Genomic DNA, 10,442 nt, shown 5'->3' with positions numbered 1-10,442 from the left:
ACCAGTTAATTGTCATGGGCCGCTGGATGGACAGACCAGTTAATTGTCATGGGCCGCTGGATGGACAGACCAGTTAAATTTCTCGGATCTAATTAGAGAAGAACTGGAATGATGTGAGGATCATGATCATAGTAATCAATTTCACCCAGAAATAGACAGAGAGAAAGCTATCCCTTAAAGGTCAGGTGGAGGTGATGAACACCTACATTGCCTCCATCATATATCACTGCTTGATCGTCAAACTTTGTCTCAATTCATGTTTCACCAGACTTGAACAGCCACTTCCTGTATTCTTTGAAAGGGGTGCATTACACTGGTCAGGAGTTTTGTTTGTTCTCGACACCAGCTGAGTGGAGGACTGGGCACACCATGGCTGATGATGCACAGACATGTTCTTAGGCTACGATATCTCCAATGTTTCCATGTTGGTGGGTAGGTGTAGTCAGCTTTTGTGAGACTTGCTTTTGTGCGGCTTGTCTCTTTGACTGAGCTGCAGTCTGGAACAAGTAGGATGCCTGATACTTAAAGTGTCATCAGGTGCTCACAGCTTTTGACAATCTAGAATGAGTTGATGGTAGGCAAAAGCGATGTTCTTGGGGAGTCTCTGGGTGTCGATGAGAACCAACTGGCTGATCTATTCTGCACAGCTTTTGGGCCACCAATAATGGATAATTTCCAGACACCTCTGATCTGATAGTACTACTGCAGGGTGAGGAACCTTGTCAATTTGAGATAAACTCTACAGTCATAGAAATGTCATCAACCAGGCCTGCGTGAGATGTGTGCAAAGCAACAAAACTGTTCTGCATGCAGTTGTCCACTGCCTGAGTATTGCTAACTTGCAGGTTTATGTCGAATAGCTACTGTCACTTGTAAGACTGATCTAGCTATTGGCTGAGTCTTTTGTGAAGATTGTTTTGCCCATCTTCCTTTGGCCAGAAGGGCAGGCAGTGTTTTTCAGTCTGATACCAACTAAATAAGCAAATCCAACAACAACAAAAACAACAAATTGTAACAAATTGTACCCACATCCAACTTTGGGACAGTTGAAAGAAAAAAATAAAGAACATCTCTCTTACATAACACAAAGAGGATACATAGAGGAGGGGACTTTCAATAAAACAGCTAAAATCCTGGAGGACCTGAAATTGGTAAGGCTACAAATAGAGAGATACAGGAAAAGGAGAGGGAGTTTCTTAAGCGTTATAACCTCGAAAAGCTTCCATCGGGATTTCCTCCAAGGAATTCCATATACAGAAGGGATTTTAATAACACTATTGTCAACAGGAAAAACATAAAGGTAGCTGACCTTGTTTCTTTTTCCTTTCTTTCCTACTAATATTGTAGCCTTAAGAGTGGGTAGCATAAGTGTACAAGGCCTGGGCTCCCCCAAGAAGCAGAGATGCCTGCACAATGACATCAAGTCAGTAGCTTTGGATATGGAAGCGATCAGTAAGACTGAGATTTGTGACACGCATACCATACACCCATTCTTGATGACTTTTAGATCTGTACATCTTTGAACTGACCTGAAATGTGAGGTGGGGCAGCAGTGATGTTTCTGAAAGTCCTGGACCTCAGAATTCAGTCAATATCCTGGACATGGATAATAAACTGAGGGTCCTTGATGTGAACAGTGGTGTTTTTGCACTAGTCGCCATGAATGCCCCAACTGGGACAACAGTGGAGGGAGATCTTCAGGCATCTGTGGGGTTTTCCTAGGAACATCTCATACTTTATTGCTAGCGGGTAATTGGAACATCATCTTGGATACACATCTGGACTGTGTGAAGATGGTTGATTAGGTAGAGGGTGTAAAAGCTTCGTAAATCTGCTCAGATATTTGCAGCAGACTAACAGATAATAACAGGTCTCCACCATGTGACAATGTGGACATGGACAAGCAGCATCAGGTCAGTCAGATTATATCTGGTCAATTCTGTTGTTTCTGCCTCTTAGGGTTATGCTCAAGAAATGAAAAAATATCTATTAGAATAGTTGGAGCTTGGGCAAGTATCTTCAACTACAGCACCAGGTTGACTAAAGCATTATGAGCAAATTTGTTAGATGGAAACAAAAAAGAAAGCCCATGGTGTGTGTGTGTGTGTGTGTGTGTGTGTGTGCGCGCGTGTGAGTGTGTGTGTGTGCATGTGCGAGTGTGTGTGTGTGCTAGTGTCTGTCCCCCACCACCACTTAACAACTGGTGCCAGTTTGTTTACATCCCTGTAACCTAGCAGTTCAGCAGAATAGACCAACCAAATAGGTTACCTGACTTAAAGGGGAAAAACAAAATAAGTACTGGGGTTGATTCACTCAATTAAAACCCTTCAAGGCAGTGCCCCTGCATGGTTGTAGTCCAATGACTGAAACATAACCGTTAATTAGACAGCCATGAATAAATAGAATGTGAAGTGTAGTAAATGACTAAATTGATATACAGAGATGACAAACAAATATAACCACGATGATGTCGGACATCTTCAGCCAACGAATAAGCCTCTCCATGGTTACTTTAAGTGTTAGAAAATGCAGTAGATACCCTTCAAAAAGATTGGATTGCCATGATTGGATTGTCTTTCATCATAGGCTGGTTGATCAGGATTAAACAGAGACTAAGTAACAACATAGGTAATCTCAACTCTGTGCATGCATGTTTGTGTGTGTTCTCTCTATCTCTCTCTCTCTCTATATATATATATATATATCTTTCTCTCTCTCTTTCTCTCTCTCTCTCTCTCTCTCTCTCTCTCTCTCTCTCTCTCTCTCTCTCTCTCTTATCTTTTACTTGTTTCAGTCATTAGACTGCAGCCATGCTGGGGTCATTTTAGTTGAATGGATCAATTCCAGTACTTTTTTTAAAGTCTGGTACTTATTTTATTGGTCTCCTTCTCTGAACCACTAAAGCTATGGGGATGTAAACACACCAACACTGGTTGTGCAGCAGTGGTGGGAGACAAACAGACAGAAAGACACATATATGTATGTATATATGTATATAATGGGCTTCTTTCAGTTTCCATCTACCAAATCTACTCACAAGGTTTTAGTCAGCCTGTAGATATAGTAGAAGATACTTGCCCAAGGTGCCACACAGTGAGACAGAACCCAAAACCATGTGGTTGGGAAGCAAATTCTTTACCACACAGCCACTCCTGTGCCTATATACATATAAGAACAGATGATATATGAAGTTGTGACATTCATACCCATCTCAAAGACATTCAAAATGTAAGTGGAGCTATAATCAAGAATTAAAACTGGGGGAAGACGTGATGCTACCTCTATCATTTTGCATCAGAATATATTTTTATATGAATGAGAATTTGTGGTCATCATGCTCAGCTAAATAGGAATTGGGATATAAATGGGAAAACAGTTCCAAGAATATCTCACATTTTGGTTGCCATGTGACACATTGAGTACCACATGTAGCACATCTGTTATGTGACAAGTTTCACTGTTAGAACAGCACATTTGGTGTCATACATTCTGCTTTATAAATTGGGTGATTGAAGCCACATTTTGTTACACATCTGCTGTCACACATTCAATGTTTCACATATTGAGTGTAACAGAAATCACTTTGTGTTACACATCTGCTGTCACACATGCTATGCTTCACATATTAGGTGTAACAGAAGTCACTTTATATGTTACTCATTCATAGGACAATCTTATAGAGCAGGAGTCACCAAACTTTTTCTGCGACGGGCCAGATAACTGAATGATGAACATGGGCTGCATAACCATTTCATTCAATACAATACAGTGAATACACAAAAAATAAAGACAACCAACATATTTATTTACCAATGAGTTATCAAAGAAGGTGACATTGGCAATAAGATAGTTGTATCACACCCAGTGTGCACATATCCGATTCTCACAAAATAAGCAGCAAAAAAGGTTTGTGAGATTTGTGAAACTGGTGTTTAGCTTTTATGATATAATCAATATTTGCTTTGGAATTGCTGCATCCAACCAAGAGAATTGCTTTCAAATGTTCATCAGTCAACCTCATTCGATGAGCTGACTTCACATACTTCATTTTTGAAAATGTTTGCTCAGACAGACATAAGTTGTTCCAAACACTGATGCCATACCAGAGGCAAATGAACTCTCATTGTAGGTACATACACAAAAGGTACAGTGTGGCAGTGGTTGGCTGGATGAACTGACCTCGCAGGCCGGATCCAGCCCACAGGCTGTAGTTTGGTGACCTCTGTTATAGAATAAGTGTCACAGATTCAATTGCCTGAATGATGCTATACTTGTTTCTAATTTTAAAATAATTCTTTCTAATTTAAGCACAAGGCTAACAATTTTGAGGGCTGGGGCTAGTAGTTTATATCCACTTCAGTACATGACTGGTACTTTATTCTATTGGCTCTGGGAAGATGAAAGCAAAATTGACTCTGATTAGGTTTGAACTCAAAGGGTATAGAGCTAGAAGAAATACTGTAAAGCATTTTGCCGAACACTCTAACATATCTGCCAATCCACTGCCCATCCATCCAGCCATCTATGTATGTATGTATGTATGTATGTATGTATGTATGTATGTATGTATGTGTTTGTGTGTGTATGTATGTATTATTTTTTTACTACTCACAAGGGGCTACGCACAGAGGGGACAAACAAGAACAGACAAACAGATTAAGTCGATTATATAAACCCCAGTGCGTAACTGGTACTTATTCAATTGACCCCGAAAGGATGAAAGGCAAAGTCGACCTCGGCGGAATTTGAACTCAGAATGTTGCGGCAGACGAAATACCGCTAAGCATTTCGCCCAGCATGCTAACGTTTCTGCCAGCTCGCCGCCTTGTGTATGTATGTATGTATGTATGTATGCATGCATGTATGTATGTATGTGTGTATGCACGTATGTATGTATGCACGTATGTATGCATGTATGTATGTATGTATGTATGTACGTATGTATGTATGTATGTATGCACGTATGTATGTATGTATGTATGTATGCACGTATGTATGTATGTATGTATGTATGTATGTATGCACGTATGTATGTATGTATGTATGTATGTATGTGTGTATTATGTGTGTGTGTGTGTATGCATCTAATGTATGTCAGTGAAAAATCTGGACATCAAAACATCCATAAGAGTAGGCTGTGTGGCAAGAAGTTGGTTTCCTGACCTTATGGTTCTGAGTTCAGTCCCACTGTGTGACACCTTGAACAAGTGTCTTCTACTATAGCCCCAGGCCGACCAAGGCCTTGAAATGTATATTTCAAGGCCTTGAAAGTAGATTTGGTAGATGGAAACAGAAAGACACACATTATTTAAATTTATATCTATTTGTGTTTGTGTCATTTGTGTCCCTTCCGATTCTTGACAACTGGTTCTGGTTTATTTACTTCCTCTATAACATACCATTTCAGCAAAAGAGAATGATAAAAAAAAAAGTACCAAACTAGGCTCAAAAAACAAAAATAAATACTGGGGTCAGGTTGTTCAACTAAATCCTTCAAGGTGGTGCCCCTGCATGGTCACAGTCCAATGACTGAAACAAGTAAAGTAAGAAGATCCTCAAGAAAACTGACGGACCTGTAACTTCAAGCAAAAAAATACTTTGCAGCTGTCACCTGCATACTATACTTTCCCTCAGTAAGGTGGAAAGGTGGTAGATTCATTAGCATACTGGATATAATACTTAGCAGAATCTAGTCCATCCTTACATTCTGAGTTCAAATTCCACTGAGGCCAACATTGCCTTTCATCGTTTTGGAGTATATAAAATAAGTACCAGTTGAATACAGGAGTCAATGTAATCAACTAATCCCCTCCCCAAAAATTGCTGGCCTTGTGCCAAAATCTGAAACAGCATTTTCTCTCAATTTTAACATTTCCATAGTGATGACAATAAAAAAAAGTTAAAAGATAACTTTTTGTTGTTTTTTTCCTTTGTAAGATTCTTGATGTGAAATCATGGGTTGAAACAGATTCTGTTGCATCTTGGGAATGTCATAATGTCAGTAATAAATAAAACCAATGGTTAATTATTTGGGGCCTTGAACTCAGAATGTTGTAGTTTAAAATGGTCAATAGTCTAGTTGTGGCAACTTTAATTGTTAATAAGATTAAAGTCTCTAGACTCTTGACCATTTTAAAATACAGCATTCTGAACTCAAGGTCCAAAATAATTAACCAATTGGCAAATAACTATTTCATCCAATTAACAAATCAATTATGTTTGTCAAAGCCCTTTTGTCACCACTCATGACCTCATCAATGACATTTTCTTACTACTCCAAATCTGCTTCAGGTCTGTCTCAATAGAATAAAGGATAAAAGATGAAAGAAAATAAATGGCACACCAATGAATGGATGAATGAATTTGAAGAGAATGAAATCAATTGTTCAAGAGAACATAATATTGACTTAGGTCTTATTTAATAGTCAGGTCTTATTTAATGGTCAGGTCTTATTTAATAGTCAGGTCATATTTAATAGTCAGGTCTTATTTAATAGTCAAGTCATATTTAATAGTCAGGTCTTATTTAATAGTCAGGTCTTATTTAATAGTCAGGTCTTATTTAATAGTCAGGTCTTATTTAATAGTCAGGTCTTATTTAATAGTCAGGTCATATTTAATAGTCAGGTCTTATTTAATAGTCAGGTCATATTTAATAGTCAGGTCATATTTAATAGTCAGGTCTTATTTAATAGTCAAGTCTTATTTAATAGTCAGGTCTTATTTAATATTTGTTTTACATTTTGGTGTAAAGCCAGCAATTTCAGGGGATGGGGTAAGTTGATTATATCGACCTCAGTACTTAACTGGTACTTACTTTATTGACCCCAAAAGAATGAAAGGCAAAGTCGACCTCAGCAAAATTTGAGCTCAGAATGTGTAGAGACAGACGAAATGTCAGAAAGCATTCTACCCAGTCTGCAAACGATTCTGCCAGTTCACTACCTTATTAGTCAGTTTAATGTTCAGTTAAGAAGTAAACAGCTGAATGAATCTGATATAATCTTATTTCTCCTCTGCTTCTAATTTTTCCCTTTCTGTTTTTTATAATTATATAAAGTATTGAATCCATACATAATGAAGTATTTCTAAATTGTAAATATCACTGGAAATATTTTGTCTAATGTTGTTTCAACTGATAGAATTTTTTTTTAATGTTGGTTCATTTTTACACACAAACAAACAAACAAACAAAAAAACATCCATTGTTGTTGTTGAAAGTGCTCGACAATAGCTCCATATTTCATTTCAGTTATTTACTTGTTCCAGTCATTTGACTGCAGCCATGCTGGAGCACTGCCTTTTAGTCGAACAAATCCACCACAGGACTTATTCTTTGTAAGCCTAGTACTTATTCTATCGGTCTCTTTCTCCGAACTGCTAAGTTACTAGGATGTAAACACACCAACACCGGTTGTCAAGCAATGCTGGGGGGACAAGCACAGACACACACACAAATATATACATATACATATATACAACAGGCTTCTTTCAGTTTCCATCTAGCAAATCAACTCACAAGGCTTTGGTCGGCCCGCGGCTATAGTAGTCAGTGGAACTGAACTCGGAACCATGTGGTTTGGAAGCAAGCTTCTTACCACACAGCCACGCTGTGCCTAGTCAAAAATTTATATTTAAGCTTAGGTAATGTGGAGCTGAATGAAACTGTTTGTATGTGTGTGGGGGGGGAGGGAGAAATAGTACTGAATATATAGTGTTTATATTAGAGTCAAAAAGCCATATCAGTGGCGCAAGGGCCTAGCATTATATACCAACCACACATACATATATATGTGTGTGTATCAAAGTGTACAGTATTATATATCCAATTAAGGCCGATATATATATATATATATATATATATATATAATCTGAAGTGTACAGTATTATATACCCATTAAGGCTTATCTTAGCAAACAGTTTCGTGCTTGGGGTACAACAGAGTGTTAGGTAACAATTTGATTATATAACCCTTTGATCATCAGAGATAGTTGATATGGAATGAAGAACCCTGACTTACATGAATATATATATATATAAATGTAAGATCCATACCATAGCTCTTGTATATATGTGTGTGTATATATATATATATATATATACTTTATTAAAAAGCAACAAAAGTATCGCAAAAACTGTCGCTCAGAGTTTTACGTTCCCATTCGTCAGACAGTTTTGTTTAGAAAGTAAACAAAACTGTCCGACAAACGGGAACGTGAAACTCTGATAAACAGTTTACATGATATTTTCGGTGCTTTTTTAAAAAGCATATTACTCTACCTCTGGTATTCGAGTACTATTTTTTCCATCTTGTTTCACATTTATGCGCTTACTCTGGTATATATATATATATATATATATATATATATATATAGGATCGAACCCTGGATCTTGTGATTGAGACGTGAACTTCTTAACTATTTTACCATGCTGCACCTATAAAAATGGATTACATCTTACTCATTCATTAATGCCTTTATGTGAGGAAGAAGCATAAATAATGAGAAATAATTCATGCTGTATAAGTCCACCCCATGTCAGCATCGAAAACGGATGTTCAATGGTGACAACGAGGATGATATTTTGCGTAGGTTGAGGTTGGCCTGATCGAGATTAGAATCAAAGATGTTCCGAATATGACCATTCCATCATATATCTTTTATTTTTTGTTCCAGCCATTAGACTGCAGTACTCAATTTTTTAAGCTTGATACTTATTCTATCGTTTTTTTTTTTTTTCCGAACTACTTAGTTACGGGGACGTAAACAGACTAGCACGCGTTGTCAGATGGTGGGGTGGGGGATAAACACAGACATCAGTTCGCACGCGCGCGAAGAGCTTCTTTCAGTTTCCGTCTGCCAACTCCACTCTTTGATTGGACCGAGGCTATAGTATAAGTCACTTGCCCAGGGTGCCACGCAGTTGAACTGAACCCCTAACCCTATGGTTAGGAAGCAGGCCACTCACCACACAGACACGTCTGCACCAATAAAAAATTATGTACCCTTGGTGAGGATCGAGATATTACTCATACTTTTTTTTTAAAGACTGTAGGATGTTATCTGAAAGAGATGTCGGTTGTCATTTACTAAATAAGAACTCCTCGTTCATATGTAAAAGTACAAAGAGCTATACTTCGTTGCCTTAAACCCGATTCTCCTTACCAGATCAATCTATCCAATGAAAAAGGTAATGATTAACATATACAAACTGAACATTTTAACAATCAAATCAAAACTGCAGTTACAGAAAAGCAAATCCAGTTTGAAATAAAAATAAATTGGTTCGTCTGAAATGTAGTATAAATGACCGTAATAACCCATTTGTTTCTGCCCGTTATTTTTATATCTTTTCATGAATAAAATAGAGACAAAGAAGGAGCGAAATATGGGAAGGAAATGAAAAGAAGTTCACAAAATGACGCAGTTATTTGTCCCAACGTGAGAAAGTAACATCAACAACAGTTTAATTCATAAGTTAGGTCGTAAGTTAAGAGCTTTGCGTATGCCCAATTGCAATATGCCGTAATCAGCTCGTCACTCTTTTTATCTCTCCTTCTCTCTACTTTGTTGGTCAAAGTTCAAAATTTGAGACCAAAAAAAAAAAACAGTTATGTTATTCATTATAATTTAACAAAATATATCAAAGTGTAAATGGTTATTCCTGTGGAAATTGAATGATAAAAGTGTGTACGACTGTGAAAGCGATTCAAACAAACACTACGAGGAAATGTACACACACACTCACACACACGTGAATGTTATTGGCACACTCATACATGTACTCAAACTCACACAATCAGACATTAGATTAGCTGGGTGTGTGTGAGAGAGAGTGAGAAAGAGACTGCAGGGTATGTGTCTATGTGCACATTCCATTAGTGTTGGTATGTGTGGGAACTCAAAGAGGCCTTAATACATAAAGTATTTTATCCTCAAGTTATAAATGAGTAAAAACATATTCTGAGGTGTCAGTCGCTTATTAAGTTTATAGGAAAGTGGGTTATACATCATTAGATGTACACCTGCTTTCCTATATTAAATTAGAAATTGAACGGAACGCTGAACTCCAAACTATCAACTCTACAATATTTATTCATGGTGGAAAATATACATCTTTAATCTTGTTTGTTGAGGCGCCTTCTGTGTGTGAGAACATGGTTGTTGGGACATCGGTATGTTGATGTGAGCTGTCTAACGTGAGTTCGAAAGATGGAGAGACAGCTAGACACGTCCTTGCTCAATCGCTGGCCAGCAAGAAAGAGAGCGATCAAAGCGGGAAAGCTTGGATGTTTAATTCCACGCATGCGTGAGACTACGCATGCGCACAGCGTTACTACAAGTTTATTCAGTTTATTTTTGTTACGTTAAGTTGTATATATATATAAACAAGGAATGTATATATTATCCATGAATATTCCAAATGATGTTGGCATCAACTTT

This window comes from Octopus bimaculoides, chromosome 24 (genome assembly GCF_001194135.2).
Source record: "Octopus bimaculoides isolate UCB-OBI-ISO-001 chromosome 24, ASM119413v2, whole genome shotgun sequence".
Lineage (NCBI taxonomy): Eukaryota > Metazoa > Mollusca > Cephalopoda > Octopoda > Octopodidae > Octopus > Octopus bimaculoides.
Note: the sequence above shows the minus strand (reverse complement) of the source record.